Source organism: Chiloscyllium punctatum, chromosome 11 (genome assembly GCF_047496795.1).
Source record: "Chiloscyllium punctatum isolate Juve2018m chromosome 11, sChiPun1.3, whole genome shotgun sequence".
NCBI lineage: Eukaryota > Metazoa > Chordata > Chondrichthyes > Orectolobiformes > Hemiscylliidae > Chiloscyllium > Chiloscyllium punctatum.
The window spans coordinates 91223557-91250290 of record NC_092749.1 but is presented as its reverse complement, the minus strand read 5'-3'; positions in this window follow the sequence as shown (position 1 = coordinate 91250290).

The following is a 26734-nucleotide window of genomic DNA, read 5'->3' as shown; positions in this document are numbered from 1 at the left end:
GTAAATATGGCAGCATCAGTGGTGAGAGAAACAGAGTTGACATTTTGAACTCGATGACTCGTCTTTGGAACTCACTTCTCCCTGTTTGAGGAGCTCCAGGCAAAGCACAAATCTGGCTTAGCTGTGGGATAACAACTCTAGTTGTCAGTGGTAGTAAGTAGAGGCAAAATTTATCTCTCCATTCTGCAGGTACCCTGCCTCTATTCCTGATGAAGGGCTTTTGCCCGAAACGTCGATTTTCCTGCTCCTCGGATGCTGCCTGACCTGCTGTGCTTTTCCAGCACCACCCTAATCTAGACTCTGGTTTCCAGTATCTGCAGTCTTTGTTTTTACCTAGTGGCAGTAAGTAGACATTCACCTATATTCAAGCCTGCAAAATCAAAGCTCATCTCAATTCATTCTCACAATACAATAGCTTTAAGAGGTATATGTTATCCTGTATTTTCTTTTGAGAGTGGTTTTAAGGCAGAGGTAGCAAGCTGTCTATTGAAGTCCATAAAGTAAACAGCTTGTGGGGCCTTGGTTTTTTTTAAAAGTTGGAATAATAGAAGCAGCCTGAATGGGTGGGGTCAAGCTCCCATAGATTTTTAGTTTTCATTTTTCAGTAGCAAGTGCTGGAGTCTTGAAGCTGTTTGGAAGCTGCAATACATCTCTCCCTGCTACTCTCTCTGCTACTCTCTCTCTCTCTCTGAGTTTTCTCTTGATGTTTTTCCTCCTGCTGCTGATGTTACATGTGAGGCAGTCCATTTTACTGAATTTGCCTTTGTCAAGGGTGTTTTTAAGGGATTTTATTATATTGGAACAGTTACTTAGTAGTAGTTAATAATCTATTATTCTAAGTATGTAAGTTAGCTTGCTGAGCTGGAAGGTTTGTTTTCAGGCGTTTTGTCACCATAACTATGTAACACCTCAAAAATTGCAAAGCTATTATTCTGTAAGCTTTCCAATAGAATTAAGTTATTCCAAGTTCTTCTTTCTTTTGTTGTAGTTTATCTAAGTATATAAATAAAATGTGCTTTCCTTCAAATCTCATGGTTTGATTGATCAAATTACATCCAGAATGCCTGCCACTTGCCTTTAAAATGAGAAAACGTTATGGCCTAGGCTATCTTTTTGATATATTTTGAGGGGGTTTGGTCTGGTCCATAACACCATAGCCCTGGAGGTCATTCAAACATCTTGAATACTCACAAAGATGTACAAAGTTAAAAATCACACAACACCAGGTTATAGTCCAACAGGTTTAATTGGAAGCACACTAGTTTTCGGAGCTAGTGTGCTTCCAATTAAACCTGTTGGACTATAACCTGGTGTTGTGTGATTTTTAACTTTGTACACCCCAGTCCAACACCGGCATCTCCAAATCACAAAGATGTAGTCATTGCGGTTGCCTGACATGATATCACCAATTGATTTTCATCTGCATAACGCAGTCATTAACTGGAAACCACTACTTTTCCCTAAGAAATAGTTTGGTTTTGACAACGGCTGCATTGACAACCCATTTCCTCAATAATTGTGGAAAGCAGTTGTTGCGTAACATAAAATCAGGTGATTACTACTGCAAGCATTTCAAACATTGTGAAGATCTTGTAGTTTGTGAAAGATTTTGTTTTATTAATTGACAGGATGTGAGTGTTGCTGGCTAGGCCAGCCTTTATTGCCCATCCCAAATTGCTCAGGGAGCAATTAAGAGTCAACCATTGCTGAGGTCTGGAGTCACATGTAGATCAGACTCGGTAAGGCCAGTGGTTTCCTTCCCTAAAGGATATTAGTGAATTGGTGAACTCTTAATTCCAGATTTTTATTGAATTCAAATTCCACTAACTGCCCTGGCAGTATTTGAACCCAGGTTCCTGGATCATTACCTGGGTCTCTGAATGAATAGTCTAGTGATGATAGACTAGATCATGGATAATAGACTAGGAAATAGAGATAGACGAGACCATTGCCTCCCCTTAACACTCTCTCAATCACATTTTTCCAGTTTTGAGATTCTACAGCTTTCATGCCTAGTTGCTATGTCTCATTATTTTGTTGCCATTTTGATATCAGATAGTTTTAGTGAGTTTAGCATTTCAGTTATGTTTAAGTAGTCCAGATTTTGTACAGCATCCCTTCATTTGGTGTAATCTGTTAGCAGAAAATTATCATTAAAGGTAGACTTGCCTGAATGATACTCAACATGGATATCATAGTCTTGCAGTTTGAGTACACTCTGAAGTTGGCTGATTTGCTATGCAAATTACTGAATAAGCTTATGGTTGACTATGATTGGTTATTATTTTAAGTATCATTCCATATGAACAGAGATGTAAGTGTGAGATACCCTAGGCAATTGAGAGAGCTTTTCTCTCCTGTTGGTCAATAACATTGCTCTGTAGGTGTTAGTGATCTGCTTGCTATCACAATGATTGATGGAAACTGCCACGTCTTTCCACACAATAATTGTACCGAAGCAACTGGGCTTGCACCCATGACCAGCTGGGTAGTATTGCCAGCATGGAAATAGGTATCTGTGCAACTTGCTGAAAACCACTGTTTGAGATGGTACACAGCCTATTCGTGTGGTTTACTCCACTCTTACTTGGTGATCATTGGTGGGGGGCAGACAATGTAGCAAGGTTACAAATGAAGCAACTACAGTATGTGATCAATCCCAGCAGGCTTCAGACTTCCTGTATGTTTGTAGGATCCATTGCGGTTGCAAGGACTACAAGCTTCCGTGAATTAGATGGTATGCCGCCACCACTGATGAGTTCCATTCTGCTTCAACTTAACAAGCACTTGCCTTTGTTCAAGGTGAGAATCCCTTCTCGATGATGTTGTGAGCATGTCTCAATATCATTTTCAGAATGAGCAAAAATGACAATCTCATCACTGATGTTCAGTGGACCTGCAAATCCTTGCAATGCAGATTCAATCATATCGCTCAGCTGTTGAGTTGACTTCAAAATTGAGCTCTTTATTAAAGAGTCCAATGTGGCCAGAGAATACTGTAAAATACCTTGAATCTTCGGCAACTTCCATTTGATAGCATTAAGATCCAGTTTAGTAAAGATTTTAGTGCTATCTATACTCTGTTATTTCATTGATTGTCGATGTTAAGTGTCCTTCTTGTTGCATGATTTGGTTTAATGACTGTATATCAATGCAGATTCTAATTTGACAACTGTATGGGTGAGACCCAAGGGATATGTTCATGCCCAACTTCCATAATAAGGTCAAGGTCAGGTAGGCATTAACATTCCTTCTGTTACAGCTTTCTGACATAGATTCACAAAGTTATTACTGTATAAAAGGAGACCATTCAGCCCATTTTACCTACACCAGCTCTATGATCTTCTGCCTATCTCCTGCCTTTTCCCATAACACTATCAAAATAACAATCCAATGCCTTCTTGAATGCTTCACTTGAACTTGCTCCACCATATGAGATAGCATTCTTTACAGTTCAAGTGCAACATGTACAATATCTACATGGACACAGATATGCAGTGGTTAGCACTGTTGCCTCGCGACACCAGAGACCAAGGTTCAGTTCCAGCCTTGGGTAATTATCTGTGTGGAGTTGCATATTCTCCCTGTGTCTGTGTGGTCTGGTTTCTCCAGTTTCCTCTCACACCAAAAATGTGCAGGTTAGGTGGATTGGCCATTCTACATTGCCCCATAGTGTCCAGAGATGTCCATGCTAGATGGATTAGCCATAGTAAATGCAGAGTCACAGGGATAGGGTAAGAGGCTGGGATTGGGTTGAATGCTCTATGGAGGGTGGTGCAGACTCAAACGATCTCTTTCAATACTGTAGTGATTCTGTGCAGCTTATAACATCTCTGAGTTTGACAGTGAAGCAGCCAGTGTACAATTTGAGAATGCCTGGATGTAGGTTTGCTCGCTGAGCTGCAATGTTCATTTTCAGATGTTTCGTTACCATACTAGGTAGCATCTTCAGTGAGCATCCGGATGAAGCACTGCTAGTGTTTCCTGCTTTCTATTTATATGTTTGGTTTTCCTTGGGTTGGTGATGTCATTTCCTGTAGTGATGTCATTTCCTGTTCTTTTTCTCAGGAGGTGGTAAATGGGATCCAAATCAATGTGTTTGTTGATAGAGTTCGGGTTGTAATGCCATGCTTCTAGGAATTCTCATCCGAGTCTCTGTTTGGCTTGTCCTAGGATGGATGTGTTGTCCCAGTCGAGGTGTTGTCCTTCCTCATCCGTATGTAAGGATACGAGTGAGGGAGGGTCATGTTGTTTTGTGACTAGTTGATGTTCATGTATCCTGGTGGCTACTTTTCTGCCTGTTTGTCCAATGTAGTGTTTGTTACAGTTCTTGCAAGATATTCTGTAAATGACAGTTTAGCTCGTTGTCTACATGGGGTCTTTCAAGTTCATTAGCTGCTGTTTTGAGAATGCCATTGGTACAAGCCACATTTTTGACTGCAGTCAGGTGCAGATTTATTGCATTTGAATGGTGATTCCTTTGGTCATCTGGGATTGCAAAACCTGCCTTTGAAATTTGAAACGCTTCAGCTGTGGGACTACTGATGGTTGCTCCAGAAGCACTTCAATCTGTGGTGGGGTTAGGCATGAACAAGGCCATCTCGATCTGTAACATCATGTCAATGCCTGAGCTAGAATATGAGAGATGATCCTTCTGTAATTTTTTGGTTGGGTGATTATTCTTCTGAAATCAGTGGGTGTTTCTTTTTTCATTTGTTCACAGGATGTGAGTGTAATTGGCTGGGCCAGCATTTAGTGCCCATTCCTTTTCAAGTCCTGTGAAACCTAGGTAACACCTGTTAAAGTTGAATCAATTGCACTATGGAAAATAATTATGTATGTGAGGGAAGCATTCCATCTCTCCAAGTCAGTACATAGGAACAGCTCAAAATCTGCTATTGCAGTAAAACAGGTTCATAGATGACAGATCTGCAATGAATTCCATTTTGTTTTTGGTTTAACCCTCTCTTGGCTTCATCTGGAATAATAACATTGAACAGTACATGAGGACTTCACCATGAAACTATAAGCTAGCTCTTCAGTGTAGTACCAAAAGAGTGCTGTGATGTCAGAGGTGCCACTTTTTCACTTGCAGCAGTGGACTAAAGCACTTTCTGCCCTCTCAAGTGAGGATAAAAGATCCCACGGCATTATTTCAAAGAACAGGGGAGTTAATAATTACCCCTCGATCAATGTCGCAGAAAAGCAATCGTTAAAGCAATTATAACTGTGCACAAGGAAAATTGCAAGGTAATTAGGAAGGATGGCTCAGTAGTTAAAACTGCTGCCTCACAACACCAGGGACCCGGGTTCAATTCCACCCTGTATGGAATTTGTACATTCTCCCAGTGTCTGTGTGGGCTTCCTCCAGATACTCTGGTTTCTACCCACAGTCCAAAGGTGTGTAGGTTAAGGTGGATTGGCCATGCTAAATTGCCCATAACGTCCAGGGATGTGTAGGTTAGATGGGTTAGCCATGGGAAATGCAGGTTTACAGGAATAGGGTGAGGCCGTCTGGGTAGGATGGTCTTCGGAGTGTCGGACAGGCCAAATGGCTGTTTCCATACTGTAGGGATTCTGTGATTTGAGTCGGTAAGGTTTCGTAAAAGGAAAATGCTGTTTGACCAAGTAATTGGAATCCTTTGAAAGAGTGACATACGCTGTGGGTAAAGAGGAGCCTATTGATGTACTGTACTTGGATTTTCAGGAGACAATTGGCAAGATTCCACATAAATTGAGAAAAGCCTGAGCTCATGGTGTAGGGAGTAATTTACTAGGGTTGATAAAAAAATTGGCGGAAAACAGAGAGGTTGACTTGTTCAGCTTGACAGATGTGACAGTGGTCTATGATGGGATACTCAACTTTTAGCAATGACTTAGGTGAGGAGATTAAAGGCATGGTGGATACATCTGTAGATAAAACAAAGTTAGGTTGGAAAGTATGTTGTGTAGATGATATACAATATAGCTAAGTGGTCAAAAATCTGTTAAATGGGGTATAATGTGAGAAAATGTAAAGTTGTTTATTTTTGGCAGGAAGAATAAAAAGGCAGACTCTATGTTAAATGGAGAACAATTTCAGAATTCTGAGATGCAACCCCAGCTTGTTGTTCTAGTGCATGAGTCACCAAAGATTAGTATGTAGGTACATCATGAAATCAAGAAGGCTCATGGGATGCTAACCTACATTACTAGAGGAATTTAACATAAAAGTTACACTTCAGTGGGCATCAGTGAGACCACATCTTGAGTACTTTGTACAGTTTTGGTCACCTTTATAAGAAAGGATGAGAAAACATTGGACGTAGATCAGGGGTGGTTTATTACCTTGATATCTGGAGTGAGCTGATGCTTTTAGAAGGAAAAATTGAAAGGTGAGGTTTGTTTCCACTGAAGTTCAGAAGGACGAGGGGTCATTTGATTGAAGTCTCTAACCATGTTTAATGGTCTTGACAAGGTGGATAGAGAAAGGATGTTTACACCTGTGGGTGAGTCAAGAACTCGGGGCACTGTTTTAAAATCAGGCTTTGCTCTTTCAGGATGGACTCGAGGGAATTGTTTTTCTCTGAGACTTGAACACCTTTGGAACTCTGTGCCCCAGAAGGTTGTGGACGTGGAGTCGTTGTGTGACAAGGGAGTGAAAGGCTATCAGCAATAGAAAGAAATGTGGAATGTGGATTATAAACAATTCAATCCTGATCTGACTGAATGGGGGATCAGTCTTGAAGGGCTGAATTACCTACTTAGAGTCATCGCATCATAGAGATCTACAGCACGGAAAGAGGCCCTTCAGTCCATCAAGTCGGCACCAGTCAAAAACAATTATGTAACTATTCTAATCACATTCTCCAGCACTTGGCCCATTACCTTGTATGCCTTGGCATCGCATGAGCTCATCTAAATACCTCTTAAATGTTATAAGGCTTTCTACCACTCTAACAGGCAGTGAATTCCAGGTTCCCACCACTTTCTGGGTGAAAAAGGCTTTCCACACTTCTCCTCCAAACCTTCTGCCCCTTCCCTTAAATCTATGTCCCTGGTCATTGATCACACATCAAAGGGAATAGTCTTTTCCTGTCTACCCTGTCTACGCCCTCATGATATTCTACATCGCAATCATGTCCCTCACAATCTCCTCTGCACTGAGAAAAACAACCCCAAACTGTCCAATCCCTCTTCATAACTCTCCAGCTCCAGTTCCTAATTCAGATATTTATTTGTAAAAATTATTTAGTTATTTATTACATTGCTGTTGATGGGAGCTTGCGAAGTACAATTAGCTATCCTCCATTACAACACTGACTATATTTTAAAAGCACTCAATTCATGTAGACTGCTTTTCTAATTTACATAAATGCGAGGTGCTGCATTTTGGAAAGGTAAATCAGGGCAGGACTTATAAACTTAATGGTATGGTCCTAGGGAATGTTGCTGAACAAAGACACCTTGGAGTACAGGTTCATAGTTCCTTGAAAGTGGAGTCACAGGTAGATAGGATAGGATAGTGAAGAACACGTTAGATATGCTTTCCTTTATTTGTCAGAGCATAGAGTATAAGAGTTGGGAGGTCATGTTTAGGTTGTACAGGACATTGGTTAGGCCACTTGTGGAATATTGTATGCAATTCTGGTCTCTCTCCTACAGGAAGGATGTTGTGAAACTTGAAAGTGTTCAGAAAAGATTTACAAGGGCGTTGGAGGGTTTGAGCTATCGGGAGAAGCTAAATAGACTGAGGCTGTTTTCCATGGAGCAAGGGAGGCTGAGGTCTGACATTATAGAGATTTATAAAATCATGAGGGGCATGGATAGGGTTAACACACAAGGTCTTTTCCCTGGGGTTGGGGAGTCCAGAACTAGAGGGCATGGTTTAGGGTGGGAGTGGAAAGGGATCTAAGGGACAACTTTTTCACACAGAGGGTAGTGCATGTATGGAATGAGCTGCCAGAGGAAGTGGTGCAGGGTGGTACAATTACAACTTTTAAAAGGCATCTAGATGGGTATCTGGTAAGCATGGACAAGTTGGACTGAAGGGTCTGTTTCCATGCTGTACAACTCTATGACTCTCTGGTTTGTCGTCAAGTCATGAAATACACTAGATAAATGGATGTCTTCAATATACTTTCAAACTGTTTAGGCTAAGCTACCTATACCATAATTCAAGAGGATTGAAGGGAATCCAGGACTACATGCTGAGGGATAAACTAAAGCTTGAGGCAGCTGCCATGAAGGTGAAGTGGGGAAAGACGACCATCTAAGGTCTCTCTGGCAAAGTACAATGGGGGAAATCCCTTTAGTTATTGGACCTTCCCAGTCCTTCATACATATGTAAATAGTATCTCGTATAAGTAAGAAATATCTTTGCGTTTGTTGCAACTATCTGTTTGTTTCTCCACATGCAAAGAACTAAACTGCTCTAGTGATTATATATGGATATAAAGATTTGTTTAGGAGTAAAGTATATTTTTGAAATTTAAAAAAAAATGTCAGAAATTGAATGATGAAGGGCAGGGCTCAGTCTCTGAGCAACAAGTGAAGTTGGAATTCATGACTCAGAACAAAAACAGACATAGGCAAGTTCTGAAGTCTGATAATGAGGTAGTTTAACTGTCAGTAAAACTCACCAACCGCAGTCACGCACGCAATAGTTTTTTTATTGCGACAGGGAGTGCCAGTGTTAAAATATTCCTAAAGTTTGTGCTTTGCTAATGTAGTGAATATAATGAGATCAGCCAGTGGACATCATAGAAAACGAGGCTCCTGATTGGGGCTGTTCACCTGGTCCTGGCTGACAGCTATAAACAGGAGTGTCAGACGTTATGTTCGCTCTGAGGGCTGGCTCTGAGGAAGCCAGACCAGTGTCAAGTACTATACATGTGTAAATAAAGAGTGACTTGGTGACGGGAAGCTGGCCTCTGTGGAGTGATTTCAGCTAGGTGAGGCTGGATGCTGCATGATTCACAACTGATTACTAACTTGTATAACAATGTTGTGGTGTACATTTTTATCCAACTGTTCCTGGAGCAAGCACAAAGTTCTGAAATGCAGTCTCTGGGCAAGTTGTCACTTTGTTGTCAATGTGACTGTAAACGCAGATCTCCCCTCATTGTTCCTCAGCTTTTCCTTCAATATATTCAACATCACAACATTTAAAAGGCATTAATGGGAAAGCTTTAGAGGGATATGGGCAAAGTGCTGGCAAAGGAAACTAGGTTAATTTAGGATATCTGGTCACCATGGATGAGTTGATCCAAAGAGTCTGTTTCCATGTGTACATCTCTATGACTCAAAAATATATTTTATCATTCATCATTCTGATTTTATTTCTCATAACTAAAACTTTATATTGGGTGGAATCTTTTTAAAATATGAACAATGTGGCCCATAGGAAATTGGGTGAGGTGTCCAGTGAGGTCCTTCTCAATGTCAAAACAAAACAGTCCCATTTTCTAACCAAGTGTTTGAACAGGATGAGATTCTCACTAATATGGGCTGAGAGGAGTCCTACCATGGATTATCACTCATTACCAACCTCATTGTTATTTCATTCCATCTCACTGACATACAGTATCCCATTCTCACACCCACCAAACAGAAACTAGGCGGCAACAATTTTTGATATCACAGTCAATGCAGTTACCTCGCAACCCCAGAATGCTGCTTGATCTTCCAGACCACCATCTTGAAAAGCCAGCAACAGCATCTCAATGCACACAACCGCATACACCCTCCATCCACAGACATTGGCATCTGATATGTGCCAGCCTCACCACATCCTCATGGCACATCTCACACTAAGGTTCTGCACTTCAATGCTGCCGATTGGAGCATGCCAACACTTTTCATTAGAAGGCCACTGCCAGGAAACTTTGTGCACAGAGATGGACACTGGGCTAGACTATAGATCAGGGATCCTCAACTCTTCCCTTGGCACTCAACTGGGAGATATTGACCTGGTGGTATTATCATTAGATTATTAATCCAGAAACTCAGCCAATTTACTGGGGATCCAGGTCTGAATCCCATTGCAGCAGATGCTGGAATTTGAATTCAATAACAAAGAATATCTGGAATTACAAATCTACTGATGACCATGAAACTATTGTCAATTGTCAGAAAATCCCATCTGGCTCGCAAATGTTCTTCAGGGAAGGAAATCTCCATCCCCATCTGGTCCTGCCTACATGTGGCTGACCTACAGCAATATGGTTGACTCTCAGTTGCCATCTGAAATGCCTTAGCAAGCCATTCAGTTGTACCAATCACTACAAAGTCTCAAAGAAATGAAACCAGACAGATCACCTGGCATTGACCTAGGCACCCGTAAAGACAATGGCAGGAACAGCCCTGTTAACCCTGCAGGGTCCTCCTCACTTATATCTGGAGGCTAGTGCCAAAATTGGGAGAGACTAGTCAAATAACAGCCTGACATAGTCACACTCACGGAATAATACCTTTCAGAAAATGTCTTAGGAACTACCATAACCATCCCTGGTTATGTCTTGTCCCACTGGCAGGACAGACCCAGCAATGGTAGTGACACAGTGAGATACAGTCAGGATAGAGTTGCCCTGGAGTATCAAGATTGACTCTGGACCCCATGAAATCACATGGCTTCAGATTAAACTTGGGCAAGGAAACCTCCTGCTGATTACTGTGTACCATCCTGTGTCGACAAATTGGTACTCCTCCATGTTGAACAAGACTTGGAGGAAGCACTGAGGATGGCAAGAGAGCAAAATGTACTCTGGTGGGGAATTTCAATGTCCATCGCCAAGAGCGGTTCGCAGAAACATCACTGATCGAGGTGGTCAGGTCCTAAAAAACATAGCTGCTAGACTGGGTCGGTGGCAGGTGGTGAGGAAACCAACAAGAGGGAAAAACATACTTGATCTCATCCTTACCAATCAGGAAGAGTGGCTACTGCACAGTCCTTGTGGAGGTGAAGTCCATCCTTCACATTGAGAATAACCTCATTGTGTTGTGTGGCACTATCACTGTACTAAATGGGTACAGACTTTGAATAGATCTAGCAACTCAATACTGGGCATCCATGAGGTGCTGTGGGCCATCAACAGCAGCAGAACTGTACTCCAGCACAATCTGTAATCTCATGGCCCAGCACATACCCACTCAAGCGTTACCATCAAACCAGAGGATTGAACCTGGTTCAATGGAAAGTTCAGGAGAACATGCAAGGAGCAGCATCAGGCAAACCTGGTAATGAGGTTTCAACCTAGTAAGGTACTCAGAGGATTACCTGCATGTCAAACAGCATACGCAGCAAAATGATAGACAGAGCTAAGCAATCCCACAATGAATTGATCAGATCTAAGTTCTGCAGTTCTGCAACATCCAATCGTGAATGGTGGTGAACAATTAAACAACTCACTAGAGGAGGAGGCTCCACAAATATCACCATCCTCAATGATTTAAGAGCCCAGCACATCAGTGCAAAATATAACGCTGAAGTATTTGCAGTAATCTTCAGCCAGAAGTGTCAAATGGATGATCCATCTTGGCCTCCTCCAATGGTCCCCAGCATTGCAGATACCAGCCTTCAGCCAATTTGATTCACTCCATGTGATATGAAGAAATGGTTAGAGATACTGGATACTGCAAAGGCTATGGGTGTTGACAACATTCTGGCAATTGTACTGAAGACTTATGCTCTCCTAGCCAAGCTGTTCTAGTACAGTTACAACACTGGCGACTACCCAACAATGCCCAAGTATGTCTTGTACATAAAAAGTAGGACAAATCCAACCCGGCTAGTTACCACTGCATTAGTCTACTTGGGATCATCAATAGAGTGATGGAAGAGGGCATCAACAGTGCTATCAAGCAGCACCTGCTCAGCAACAACTTGTTCAATGACATTGAGTTTGGGTTCCGCCAGGGTCACTCAGCTCCTGACCTCATTATAGCCTTGGTTCAAGCATGAAAAAAAAAGCTGAGATCAGAGGTGAGGTGAGAGTGACAGCTCTTAACGTCAAGGCTACATTCAACCAAGTGTGGCAACAAGAAGCCCTAGCAAAGTTGGAATCAATGGGTATCTGGGACAAACTCTCTGCTTGATACAAAGAAAGTGGTTGTGATTGTTAGTGGTCAGTCATCTCAGCTCCAGGATGTCTCTGTTGGGGTTCTTCAGGGTAGTGGTGTCCTAGGCCCAATCATCTTCAGCTGCTTCATCAAGAACCTTCACTTCATCATAAGGTCAAAGTGGGGATGTTTGCTGATGATTGTACAATTGCACCATTCATGACTCCTCAGATACTGAGCAATCCATATTCAAATGCAACAAAATCTGGACAATATCCAAGCTTGGGCTGACTAGTAGCAAATAACCTTTGCACCACATAGACTATGACCAATACCATTAAGAGACAACCTAACCATCACTCTTGACTTTAAATGGCGTTACCATCCCCAAATGCCCCACGATCAACGTCCTTGGGGTTCCCACTGACCAGAAACTCAACTAGACTCACCATATAACACAGTGGCTGTAGGAGCAGGTCAGAGGCTAGGAATACTGTGGCAAATAATTCACCTCCTAACTCCCCAAAATCTATCCATCATGTACAAGGCACATATCATTGAATATTCCCCACTTGCCTGGATGAGTGCAGCTCCAATAACACTTGGAGCTTGACTATACAGGACAAAGCTGCCTGTCTGATTGGCACTATATCCACAAGCATTCACTCCCTCCACCACTGGTGCTCCTTAGCAGCAATGTGTATGATCTGCAGAATTCACCAAAGATCCTTAGACAGCACCTTCCAAACCCACAACTACTTCAATCTAGAAGGACAAGGACAGCAGGTACACGGGAACACCACCACCTTTAACCTTGCTTCCAAGATACTCACCATCCTGACTTGGAAATAAACCAACATTCCTTCACTGTCACTGGGTCAAAATCCTGGAATTCCCTCCCTAATGGCATTGTGGGTCAACCCACAGCAGGTGGGCTGCAATAGTACAAGAAGACAGCTCACTACCACCTTCTCAAGGACAACTAGGGACAGATAATAAATGCTGGCCAGCCAGTAATGTCCATATCCTACAAATGAATACAAAATCTCACTCAGGTAGTGTCTCATAGCATCTCTTTGCACTTGACCCCTCAGCAAGTGCTAATGGGTTAACTACTTCTCTCTTGCTGAGCCTTTCAGCACAGACACAAAGCCAGACAGCTCACCATCGTTGTCAGCAATGATCAGTCAAAGGATGGACATGTTGCTGCAGGGCACCGTGCTACGTCAGCGCATCACCTGCTAGTGGCATAAGCACCACACACTGCACAGGCTTCAAGCAGAACAGGGGCTTTGACTACTTGGGGTGGTCCTGGTCAGCCTAGTGCAGGGAGTTGCGGAAGAAAATCTAGGAGTTGCATGATCATCAGTCAGGGTCTGTTGCAATCATTGCTCAGGGCCACACAGCTACGCTGCTCAAGGACTCAGCCATGATCAGTCTGAGAAGTTCCTGAAGAAGGGCTTATGCCCAAACCGTCGATTCTCCTGCTCCTTGGATGCTGCCTGACCTGCTGCGCTTTTCTAGCAACACATTTTTCAGCTCTGATCTCCAGCATCTGCAGTCCTCACTTTCTCTCAGTCTGAGAGGTCCATCCCTAAATGTCAGGAGGGGTACTATCAGGGGCTGGTGCTGCTAGAGGGAAGCTGGGAAACACAATGGTGGGGATTAGAGGAAGAGTGCTGGGATTGTAGAGGGCATGAAGTTGGGGAGGAGGGGGATCATAACACATAAGGGCAGGAAACAGCAAAGTCATAGAATCATAGCATCCTAGAGATGTACAGCACAGAAACAGACCCTTCAATCCAATTCGTCCATGCCGACCTAATCCTAGCCTTATCTCGTCCCATTTGCCAGCACTTGGCCCATATCCCTCTAAACCCTTCCTATTCATATACCCATCCAGATACCTTGAAGGGAAGAGGGTAAGTATTTTGTTCTGTGAGGTAGAAGGTTACAATCATGAGCAATGTGATGCCCTTCAAAAGGCAACTGCATTACACAGACGCACATACACTAACAGAATCAAAAAATGTGGTGCTGGAAAAGCTCAGCCGGTCAGTCAGCATCCAAGGAGCAGGAGAGTCAATGATGCATAAGCTTGAAATGTTTCATCAACTCTCCTGCTCCTCGGATGCTGCCTGATGGGCTGTGCTTTTCCAGCACCACACTTTTTGACTCTAATCTCCAGCATCTGCAGTCCTCACTTTTGCCCATACACTACACACAACCTAAGGACGCTACAGGTTCTGTGAACCTTGGGCATTGACCTATATGACCTGTGCCATCTAAGTGTTCTTTTTACCCCTTCCTCTGTACCTCAGTGCAGTCCTGGGCTGGAGGGAGCCTGCCTTTCAGTGGAGTCCATTGTGCTAGGGGTTTTAGCTGCTCCAACCTGTCTACCAGGATGTTCAAAGTCTTCAAAATACAGTGCCAATATCCCCTTCTTTACCATATCTGGGACAAGTTAATCAAACCAAGCAGGACAGCTTGGGACTGTCATCACTTGACTGGGTGCACAACTGTCTTTTAAATGTAGTACCAGTGCCAATGATCATGGGATATATATCCTACACACAGCAGGTGAACTAGCACTGGGTGAGTGAGATACCATAGGGGCACGGTATCTATTTGATGAGTTGAGTTTGAGGTGAAAGGATGAGAAATTTTATTTTGCCTTGCAGAGAAAATCTGCCATGAATCTTGACTAAAATCACATTTAGCCAATATTTACTAATATTCAGCCCATTGTCTCTGAATGATTCTCCTCCTGCGCTGAAATAGTCATCTCTAATATTACTCTGTGGTCCACTCCTACACCAGTGCCTTTTATTACTCACCTCCTTCCCCCATTAACATTGTCACATGCATAGCGTTCACCTGTGTTGCTCCACCTCCCTCTCGCTATCTCTAGGCTGTTACTAAACTGACAATGGAAAAAGATCTCTAAGCTACCATGGAGAGATACAGAAAACTTAATGATATGACATGGCTTTTAATCATCTCCCCTAAACTTACCCTAAGCGCTTGGTATCCATTTTACTTGATTATATTCCTGCAAAGCACCTTCCAGTTTTCGCACACTAAACATGCTATCTGAATACAAGTTGTTGTTGTCAGGAAGGGTGCAACTGAAGACAGAGTTATGAAAGTAGTCTTACATTCTAGATCAGGCTCTTGTTCATGGGCAGGCAGCCCCTCCAAAGCAGACCTACCCGTAGACAGGATTCTTTACCGACACCCTGTGGATATTTCTGACTTAGGGTGTTATAAAATAGAGATTATTAGTACTGGGACCCGATTGAGGAATTATTATTATTTCCATGCACAGCCGGTCTGAAAATCAATACTTTTGTTCTTAATACTCCAAAACAAATTCCTTTCCACCACAACATCATGGGGAATGATTCCTTTCAAGAAGAAAGTGCAGTAGGTTCTGCAGAAAGGAAAACCCATATTTTATTGCTGGATCTGCAATCAAACAGGTTTGTGTAAAAGTGCCCCACATTTGTCTGCTGAGGTTCTCCCAACCCCAGCTAGGAACTTAATAAAGAAGCTGTGCCCTACAGGGTGTGTCCTACTTTGAAGGGAGAGTGGGAGTGTAAACAGGTAGGACAGGTCTGCTCTTGCCCAAATCCATGGGCGGCATGCTAAGGCATTTTGAAAGAAAATTTTCAACTGTCATCATTTATTAAAACCTATTTGAAACTTTCAACTTTTTATTACTTAATGTTTTGGCAACAAACTCCAAAAATGATAAAATTAACCATTTAATAGGTGGAGGTGCTGATTTTGTGAAGAAAATAACTAGATGGATGAACTTTGGTAGATTCTGTTTAAGCCAAACAGGGTCAAAGCTCGATATTATTTAGTCAGAGCTGGAGAAGGTGAGTTTTGATTTAATTTTTTAAAAAAAATTAACCTTCTGAGCTTTAAGGACCCCAAAGTTCCACATAGTTTCTTCCGCTGTCTAGCATTCTGGAAGAGACCAAATTCACAAATTCTGAGTTTGTAGCCCAGTTTTTCAGTGACAGCAGTGCACCAAGATAAATGAAGAATGACAGACAGCATAAGGGGCAATGTGGAATCCATCACTGGGACCCAGCTTGACCTTTGGAACAAAAACACAAAGGGGATAATTTTTGTAGAAATATCAAAAATATATATATTTAGTCCTCTTGCTCAGGAGTTAATCATCATAATGGCAATGCCCCCATGGTTCCGTGTGCTCTCATGCATATGGGTAGGCAGACACTGAATAAATGTCTGAGATGATGTTCTCATACACACTACAAATGAGGCGCCCTTCCATTAACCCCATAAACTCTGGCTGACCCAGTGTTGAATAGCATTGGTGACGGGAATACTAACATAATCATTAAGGTCACGGGCCATCCTGACCTGAAGTCAACTCAATGAGTTCAGTCCCTCTTGGGAGATAATGGACTCAACGTGTATGCCAACGTGTTGGACTGAAAATCATGCATTGTGGTTGTAGAAGAGAAAGCAAGAGTGGCTATCCTTTTTGCAGCTGGCACAGGTGAACAGTGAAAGCAACTGATCTTTTATCCTTCCAGCATAATCCCTGTTCTGCCACTCAGTTATTTCTTACACCGTTTACCTTTTCTCATGTTTTTCCTGATTGCTTGTTTCCAGGTACTCTGGTCAGCAGTGAGGAATTGCCATGCATCAACTCTGATCCCAGTCAACTCCAAGTCTCACTTGCAGACATCCTCCTATTGCAGATGTGGGCAACCTATTGGTCTTAGGCCAATAGCAAGCTCTTCACAGAGCATAACTTTGTGGGTGTCATTGTCATCTCTTTGGCTCATGAAGTTCTGCTGACTCAAGAAAGCAGACATGCTGGGAATTCATGCAAGCTAGTCCTCTGAGGAGTAGAACAATATTTGTTTGCCTAGGAGAGGTGGTACCTGTTAAGCCACTTTTCTTGTTTTGTAATACGTTGCTTGCATTACACAACTATTACGAATGATGCTGAGAACACAAGACTGGGACACAGGGGGTTTTGTACCAAGTGGTTCCTGCTTGGTACCGTTGAAGACAATTGAGGTTTAGAGAAACCTGACGCAACACCAGCTTAATGAAGCAAATTGTTTGTGAAAGAGCTAGAAGTATTTCAATGAGTAGATATTGAAGTACACCCTCGGGAATCCAGTGGAATGTAATCCCTTGGGAATAGATTGGACTACCAGGATGTGATCAGTCATTGAGACAGTACCATGTGGAGTGGCTTTGGAAGACATTCCAAAGGTAAATCTTCAAAAGTGAAGATTTGGAGTACAGTGTGAAAACATTGAAGTTTTAATGAGATCTAATAGCCCAGATTTCACCTTTATCTGGAGGATGGATCAGTTGCGCCACACTGGATGATTCAGCATTGACATGACAATTACAGCCTAGGGAGCTCAGCATCAAGGAGCAAATTACTGGTAATTATTGACCCAAGGTATGACAATATTGCTGGAGGATACAGTCCCAATGTAATAGTCCATAACTTTGGGTTTCCTGATGCTTGATTCCTTGCCGTGCAGGAAGAACTGGTACGCGAGCTGTTGCAAGTGAATTTCTGTCTTTGCCTTCACTGTGGTTTCATCAAGAAACAACAACCCAAGGACCGGGCCATTGCAAACTTTGGTATGCAGTCTTGCCAAATTGGATAGCTTGCTGTTGGCTTTGGCATCTGTGATAAGGTCCTTTTATCTGTATCAATTTGTGTTGTGTGTGCTTGCGTCTTGTTGAGATTGTAAGAATCAAGCCCCACCCCCAGTGCTTGAATCACATGTTCTTGACTACAAATAAAGGTGCGACTCCCTTGGAAAGTTTTGATAGGTCATCCAGATTAGCTCAATTGTTAGTGGACAGCAGTTCAAGGGTCAGTTAGTTTTAATTGATGACAAAGTCAGAAAAGATGACTCAATGCTGTCAGGAGACATTCAAAGCAGAAGGTTACTATCTTTGGACTGCTGGTCAATCAAGTATTTAGATGCAGGAGAACAGGCTCCTTGTAGCAGAGGTGTGGTGTTACATCTCTGGGCAGTCAGGGCTCAGGAGAAGACCTGTGGAAATGGGAAGACAATGAAGATTGCTGGTTCTCTTTTGAAAAGAAAGGAGCAGCCAAAGAATCTTTCCTCAAACAAGCGAAATGGCTGCTGTCAGCTCTGAAGAACTGTGAACTCAATGTGGTTTGATGAGGCATTTGATAAGGCATTTGATAAATGGGAATGTAGGAAGCTCACAAGTCATCCCTGCTTGGTAAAACTGAGGAAGATTGAGGTCCAAGGAAACCTGGGGCAATGTCACCTTAATGAAAGATGTTGTCTATGACAAAACTGGAATTATTCTAGTGAGTAGATATTGAAGTGCCCTCTTAGGAAACCTGTGGAATGCAATCTCTTGGGAAGAGATTGAACAATAAGGATGTGAGCAGTCATCGAGATAGAGTCATAGAGATGTACAGCATGGAAGCAGACCCTGGGGTCCAACCCGTCCATGCCGGCCAGATATCTCAAGCCAATCTAGTCCCATCTGCCAGCACCCGGCCCATTTCCCTCCAAACCCTTCCTATTCATATACCCATCCTGATGCCTCTTAAATGTTGCAATTGTACCAGCCTCCACCACTTCCTCTGGCAGCTTATTCCATACACGTACCACCCTCTGTGTGAAAAAGTTGCCCTTTAGGACTCTTTTATATCTTTCCCCTCTCACTCTAAACCTATGCCCTCTAGTTCTGGACTCCCTGACCCCAGGGAAAAGACTTTGTCTATTTATCCTATCCGTGCCCTTCATGATTTTATAAACCTCTATAAGGTCACCCCTCAGCCTCTGACACTCCAGGGAAAACAGCCCTAGCCTTTTAAACCTCTTCCTATATCTCAAATCCTCCAACCCTGGCAACATCCTTGTAAATCTTTTCTGAACCCTTTCAAGTTTCACAACATCTTTCCGATAGGAAGGAGACCAGAATTGCATGCAATATTCCAACAGTGGCCTAACCAATGTCCTGTACAGCCGCAACATGACCTCCCAACTCCTGTACTCAATACTCTGACCAATAAAGGAAAGCATACCAAAAGCCTTCTTCACTATCCTATCTATCTGTGACTCCACTTTCAAGGAGTTATGAACCTGCACTCCAAGATCACTTTGTTCAGCAACACTCCCTAGGACCTTACCATTAAGTATACAAGTCCTGCTAAGATTTGCTTTCCCAAAATGCGGCATCTCACATTTATCTAAATAAAAGTCCATCTGCCATTTCTCAGCCTATTGGCCCATCTGATCAAGATCCCATTGTAATCTGAGGTAACCTTCTTCGCTGTCCACTACACCTCCAATTTTGGTGTCATCTGCAAACTTACTAACTGTACCACTTATGCTCGTATCCAAATCATTTGTATAAATGATGAAAGGTAGTGGACCCAGAACCGATCCTTGTGGCACTCCACTGGTCACAGGCTTCCAGTCTGAAAAACAACCCTCCACCACCACCCTCTGTCTTCTACCTTTGAGATAGTTCTATATCCAATATTCCCATATGGAGTGGCCTTTGAAAGCATTCCAATATTAGATTTTCAAAAATGAAGATTTAAAATCCCATGTGAAAGAACTTGAAGTTTTAATGAGATCTGGTGACCCGTACTTCCACTCTTTTCTGGGACGGATTAGTTACTGAGAAATCTGTGGAATCTGTCTTGACCACATCAGCGAACTAATTACCTCTTTGGATGTTCACCTATACATTGTGTTAATGCTGAATATTAGAATACCAATTTTATACGTTTGTATATACGCAAATTTTTCACTTTACAAACTTCATCTACTTTACACAAAGATGTCAATGATCCTTAACCAGATCGGTAAAATAATTTGGCAGTGTCATCAGTTATTGTAACACATGCAGGTAGACACCTTCATTTGATACACTGAGAACTTACCTCAGCAGCATGCCAAAAGGCACTGACATACATCAGTACGGTACTCCTCTGCTTTTGTTTGGAGAATTTTATTATATTTTATTTGTGGGAGCAGCCCAGAATTCACACTTTGTATTCACGAAACAGGACAGGAAGGGCTAAATTTTGATGTATTAAAGTACTGTTAACTTCCAGCATGAAAGGTGTTACTATGAAATATCCTCTGAATTTTGTCAGACACATTGCTCTATTTATCTAAATTAAACTCCATCTGCCACTTCTCAGCCCACTGGCCCATCTGATCAAGATCCCATTGTAATCTGAGGTAACCTTCTTTGTGTCCACTACACCTACAATTTTGGTGCGATCTGCAAACCTACTAACTATGCCTCTTATGCTCACATTCCAATCATTTATAATAAATGACGAAAGGTAGTGGACCCAGCACCGATCCTTGTGGAACTCCACTGGTCACAGGCCTCCAGTCTGAAAAACAACCCTCCAACCCTTCTAAAGAGTGGAAACTCTTTATTAGTGAGAGAATTGAAGGTATTCTATTGGAAACAAAGCAAGTTGCTGGTCACCAAATAAACTTAGCGAGTTTCAACACTGCATCATGTAAATAGAGTTTAGAGCAGCCTAACATTGGCGATGCACTGTTTGGAAATTGGGTCCCGTAGCAATGATACTAATTAAGTGGAAACCGAAAGAACTCTGAATGCTGTATATCAGAAATAAAACAGAAAATGCCGGAAAAGCTCAGCAGGTTTTACAACATTTGTGGAGAGAGAAATCAGAGTTAATGTCGCTGGTCGAGTGACCCTTCCTCAGAATCTTCTGAGGAAGGGTCACTAACCAAAATGTTAACCTTTGATCTATCTAAACTGATGTTGCCAGACCTGTTGAGCTTTTCCAGCAATTTCTGTTTGTGTTACCAATTAACTGGATTGTTCTCCCCTGGGCTGTGTGGTGTTTCTTGCGTTAAGCACATTGGGACTTTTTTCCTTCTGTTAAAAGCACTACATAAACATAAATTGTTTATAGATGCATTTGACCAAGTGAGTGTTCCATCACACTCCTGCCTGAAAGGAAGTAATAAGGCGTAAAAAGGAGTCAGGAGAGAAGCCACTTGTCACAATTGCGACAATCATTACCCTGCTTCTTTTGAACAACATTGATGATACGGCTCATTCAGTTCCATTTCTGGTTAACTTCCAGGATGTTAAAGATGAGGGTGAGGGTGTTGCCAATGAAAGTTAGGACAGGTTATTTGGTCTTTACCTATTTGATGCAATCATTACCATTTTGTAAGTACTTTAATGGGATATAGGCATTGGTGAGACCAGCATTTATTTCCCATCCCTAATTGCCCTCGAGAAAGTGATGGTGAGCTGCCTTCTTGAACCATTGCAGTCAATCTGGTACTCCCACAATATGGTTCAGCAGAGAATTCATGAATTTTAAACCAAGAATGGTGAGGGAACGGTGGTGTTACACTTGTCCTTCCAGCGTAAATATCTAGTGTTGGGAAGGTATTGAAACAGCGGCTTTGGTGAGTTGTTGGAGTACATCTTGTATATGGTACACTCTGCTGTCAGGATATGTCAGTAGTGGAGGAAGTGAACATTTAAGTTGGTCCATGAACTCTCAATAGATTATTTTAAACTGAATGATTGAAACTCTTGAGTGTTATTGGAGCTGTTGTCATCCAGGTAATTTGAGAGTTTTCCATCAGATGCTTGACTTGTCCCTTGTAGTGGTGGATGTTGACGCTGAGGAGTCAGGAGGTGAGATACATGCCCAAAATTCCCATCTATTGATTTGTTCTTGTAGCCAAAGCATTTATATGACTGGTCCAGGTTATCTTCTGGTTAACGGTAACCACCAACACTCTTCCCTCCACCCACCAAAGTCATTAATTGTTAGAGGGAGATGGTCATTTCCTGGCACTTGTGTGGTGTCAATGTTACTTGCCAATCATTAGCTCAAGCTTGAATGTTCTCGGTCTTCCTCGATAGGCATGTGAGCAGCTTCAGTATTTGAGAAACTATGAATGGTTAGCAGGTTTAGAGAAGATTTGTAGCTCAGGTTATGGTTTGGATATAGGTTTACTTGCTGAGCTAGAGGGTTCGTTTTCAGATGTTTCGTCACCATACTAGGTAACATTATCAGTGAGCCTCTGTATGAAGCACTCGTGGCATGGCCCACTTTCTATTTATGTGTTTAGGTTTCCTTAGGTTGGTGATGTCATTTCCTGTGGTGACATAATTTCCTATGGTGATGTAATTTCCTGTTATTTTCTCAGGGGCTGGTAAATGGGATCCAAGTCAATGTGTTTGTTGATACAGTTCCAGTTGGAATGTCATGTTTCTAATATCCTTACATACAGATGAGGAAGTACTTCGACTGAGACAACCCATCCATCCTAGAACAAGCCAAACAGGGATATGCATGAGAATTCCTAGAAGCATGGCATTCCAACTGGAACTCTATCAACGAACAAATTGACTTGGATCGCATTTACCACCCCCTAAGAAACATAACAGGAAATAACATTACCACAGTAAATGGCATCACTAACCAAAGGAAACCTAAAGACAAATAGAAAGGGGGCCATGCCACCACTGCTTCATCTGGAGGCTCACTGATGGTGTTATGGTGACAAAACGTCTTAAAACGAATCTTCTAGCTCAGCAAGCAAACCTACATCCAGAGTCATGAATTATGCTGAATAATGGGCAATCCCCACTTCTGACCTTATGATGGAGAGAAGCTCATTTATGAAGTAGCTGAATATTTGGGACGTCCTGCAGAGATGTCCTTGGATTGAGGTGACTCATCTCCAACAAACACAACTTTCAATTGTCTCAGGTATGATTCCAACTAATGGAGAGTTTTCCCTCTTGATTCCCATTGACTCTGGTTTTGCCAGGACTTGGCTAAATACACTCTTAACATCAAGGGCAGTCACTCCTACCTCATCTCTTGTGTTCAGCTGTTTTGTCCATGTTTGGACTACAGATTGATAGTGATGTACAGCATGGAAGCAGACCCTTCGGTCCAACTTGTCCATGCCAACCAGATATCCTAATCTAATCTAGTCCCATTTGTCAGCACTTGGCCCATATCCCTCTAAACCCTTCCTATTCATATACCTATCCAGATGCCTTTTTAAATGCTGTAATTGTACCAGCCTCCACCACTGCCTCTGGCCAGCAGTACTGAGGCCAAATGGCTCTCATGGATCTGAAACTGAATGTCAGTGAATAGGGTTTTTAATTGGTAAGTATGGTGTAAATGCACTATTGACGTTCAAACGCTTTCCTTAAAATCAAAAAGCCGTTGGGCGGTGATTGGCTGGGTTGAATTTGCCCTGTTTTTGATAGATGGGACATACCTGAGCAATTTTACACATTATGGGACAGATGACAGTGTTGTAACTGTAATGGACCAATTTGGTTAGGCTTTCAATCAGTTTTGAAATTGTCAGGGCCCACTGTTTTTTGCAATATCCAGTGCCTTTAGCCATTTCTTTTTATCACATGGAATGAATCGATTTGGTTGTATATTGGCATCTGTGATGTTGGCTCCTCAGGAGGAAGCTGAGATTAGACATATTTGGCACTTCTGGCTGAAGGCAGACACTTCAACTGTATGTTTTCACTGATACACTGGGCCCCACCCATCATTAAAGATAGTGGGGCCTCCTCCTCCTGCTAGTTACTTAATTGTCCGTCACAATCCATTTTTTACTGACATGGCAAGACTGCTTTGGTCTGATCCATTGATTGTGAAATCATTGTTCATCACTTCCTGCTTCCATTGTTAGGCATGCCGTGTTGTAACTTCATGTTGACATTTTATGTTTAGGTGTGCCTAGTACTGCTCCTGGCATGCCCTCCTGCACTCTTCATTGAACCAGGGTCAATCTCTTGCTTTGATGGTAATGATAGAGTGAAAGAAATAGCAAGCTATGGGGTTACAGATTATAGTTGGATACAACTGATGACCCAAAGCACTTCACGGTTCTTTCATTTAACACAGTAGTATTGAGCAGCATGGGATCTTCGCCTTCACGAGGACTGTATGGTTGTCACTCCTTTGATTATATCATGGGCACTTGCATCTGAGACAGATAGATCAACAAGGGAAATATCTTGTAGTTTTATCCCTCTTTTAGACTCCCTTACTGCCTGCTGCAAACCGATTCTGGCAGATATATCCTTCTGGACTTGACTAGTTCTGGAAGTAGTGGTGTTACTGAGCCAGTTTTAGTGATTGATATTGAAGTCCCCAACCACAATACCATCTGTGCCCTTGCCATCCTCAGTCTTCCTCCAAGCATTGCTCAAAGCGGTGAATGGTAATTAGGAGGTTTCTTTGCTTGTGTTTGATCAGATGCCATGAGACTTCATGAGTCCGAAATCAAATTTAAACAAACACAGGCCAACTCCCTCCACTGTGCAGATGCCCTGCTGGTGGGACATGAAATACTGAGAGATGGAACAATGGTTGTAAAGTATGATTATGTCAAGCTGTTACTTTACTCAGTGAGGCAGCTGTTGTAACTCACCTCTGGAGCAGGTTGGACTTGAACCTGGGCTACACTGACTCAAAGATAGGGACACCACCCCTGCACTAAAAAAGCCCCAGTTGATGTAAGATATTTGGATGTCCACAAGGTGTTTGAGCAGGTACTGCATGTTAGCCTGCTTTGTAAGATATGTGCCCGTAGTTTTGGAAGTTAAAAATTAGCATAAAGGATAGGCTAATTAAGAAAAGAAAGTGAGGACTGCAGATGCTGGAAATCAGAGCTGAAAATGTGTTGCTGGAAAAGCACAGCAAGTCAGGCAGCAATTCCTGAAGAAGGGCTCATGCCCAAAATGTCGATTCTCCTGCTCCTTGGATGCTGCCTGACCTGCTGCGCTTTTCCAGCAACACATTTTCAGCTCTAATTAAGTAAAGACCAAATGTAGGAATGAGAGTGGCATTTTCAACATGGCGATTTGTAGCTAATAGAATGACCCAGGGATTAGTGCTGGGCCGCACTTAGTAACAATATATATTAATGATTTGATTGAGAAAAATGAAAGTACTCTCACTAAGTTTGAAGATGACACAAAAAAATTCATACAGGGCATAGAAGGGACACATGGTTTAATTTGAAGGAACCCAAACCCAATTCAGTTGTTTGAATTTTGCTGCATTGCAAAGTAGCTGCTACATTGGCCCACAATGTAGCAATGTCTCCTGGTCTTGTACCTGAATTATTTTTGGTCCTTTTTCATGGGGTGAATGATTTTGCTTCGGAAAACTAAAATTTCCCTTCCTCTCCTGTCAATACTTTCCTAATGATCCAGTCTTTCAGAGTTCTCTAAGCGCCCTCATCCCATGTACTTCTTGCGTAGGTGACATCTACTGCCTTCCGAAAATACACAATGCCGAGACACCGGGACGTCCCATTGTGTCAGGCAATGGAACCCTGTGTGAGAACCTCTCTGGCAATGTCGAAGGCATCTTGAAACCCATTGTACAGGGGACCCCCAGCTTCTGTCGCGACACTACAGATTGTTTTACAGAAACTCAGCACCCATGGACCAGTAGAACTGGGAACATTCCTCGTCACAATGGACATGTCAGTACCCGACACCAGCATCCCCCACGATGACGGCATCAGGGCAACAGCCTCAGTACTCAATATTGTTATGAAGTTGTAGAAGCGTACTGTACCTTTAAGAAAGTTAAAAGCTAGCAGAAGTACCTGACGGCACCAAGTGTTCTGAACAAGTTACAATGTAACGTTTTGGTTCAGCAGCTAGTGTAGCTGGTTGCCTGGAGACAAAAACCAAATTTCAATTAGACCAATTATACCCCAAAAAAAACCAAACTCCAATCAAGTTTGGTTTTTAATATTGTCAATATAGAGTCATAGAGTCATACAGATGTACAGCATGGAAACAGACCATTCGGTCTAACCGGTCCATGCCGACCAGATATCCCAACCCAATCTAGTCCCACCTGCCAGCACCTGGCCCATATCCCTCCAAACCCTTCCTATTCATATAACCATCCAAATGCCTCTTAAATGTTGCAATTGTACCAGCCTCACCACTTCCTCTGACAGCTCATTCCATACACATACCACCCTCTGCGTGAAAAAGTTGCCCCTTAGGTCTCTTTTATATCTTTCCCCTCTCACCCTAAACCTATGCCCTCTAGTTCTGGACTCCCTGACCCCAGGGAAAAGACTTTGTCTATTTATCCTATCCATGCCCCTCATAATTTTGTAAACATCTATAAGGTCACCCCTCAGCCTCCGATGCTCCAGGGAAAACAGCCCCAGCCTGTTCAGCCTCTCCCTATAGCTCAAATCCTCCAACCCTGGCAACATGCTTGTAAATCTTTTCTGAACCCTTTCAAGTTTCACAACATCTTTCCAATAGGAAGGATACCAGAATTGCACACAATCTTCCAACAGTAGCCTAACCAATGTCCTGTACAGCTGCAACATGACCTCCCAACTCCTGTACTCAATACTCCAACCAATAAAGGAAAGCATACCAAATGCCTTCTTCATTATCCTATCTACTTGCCTCTCCACTTTCAAGAAGCTATGAACCTGCACTTCAAGGTCTCTTTGTTCAGCAACACTCCCTCGGACCTTACCATTATGTGTATAAATCCTGCTAAGATTTGCTTTCCCAAAATGCAGCACCTCGCATTTATCTGAATTAAACTCCATCTGCCACTTCTCAGCCCATT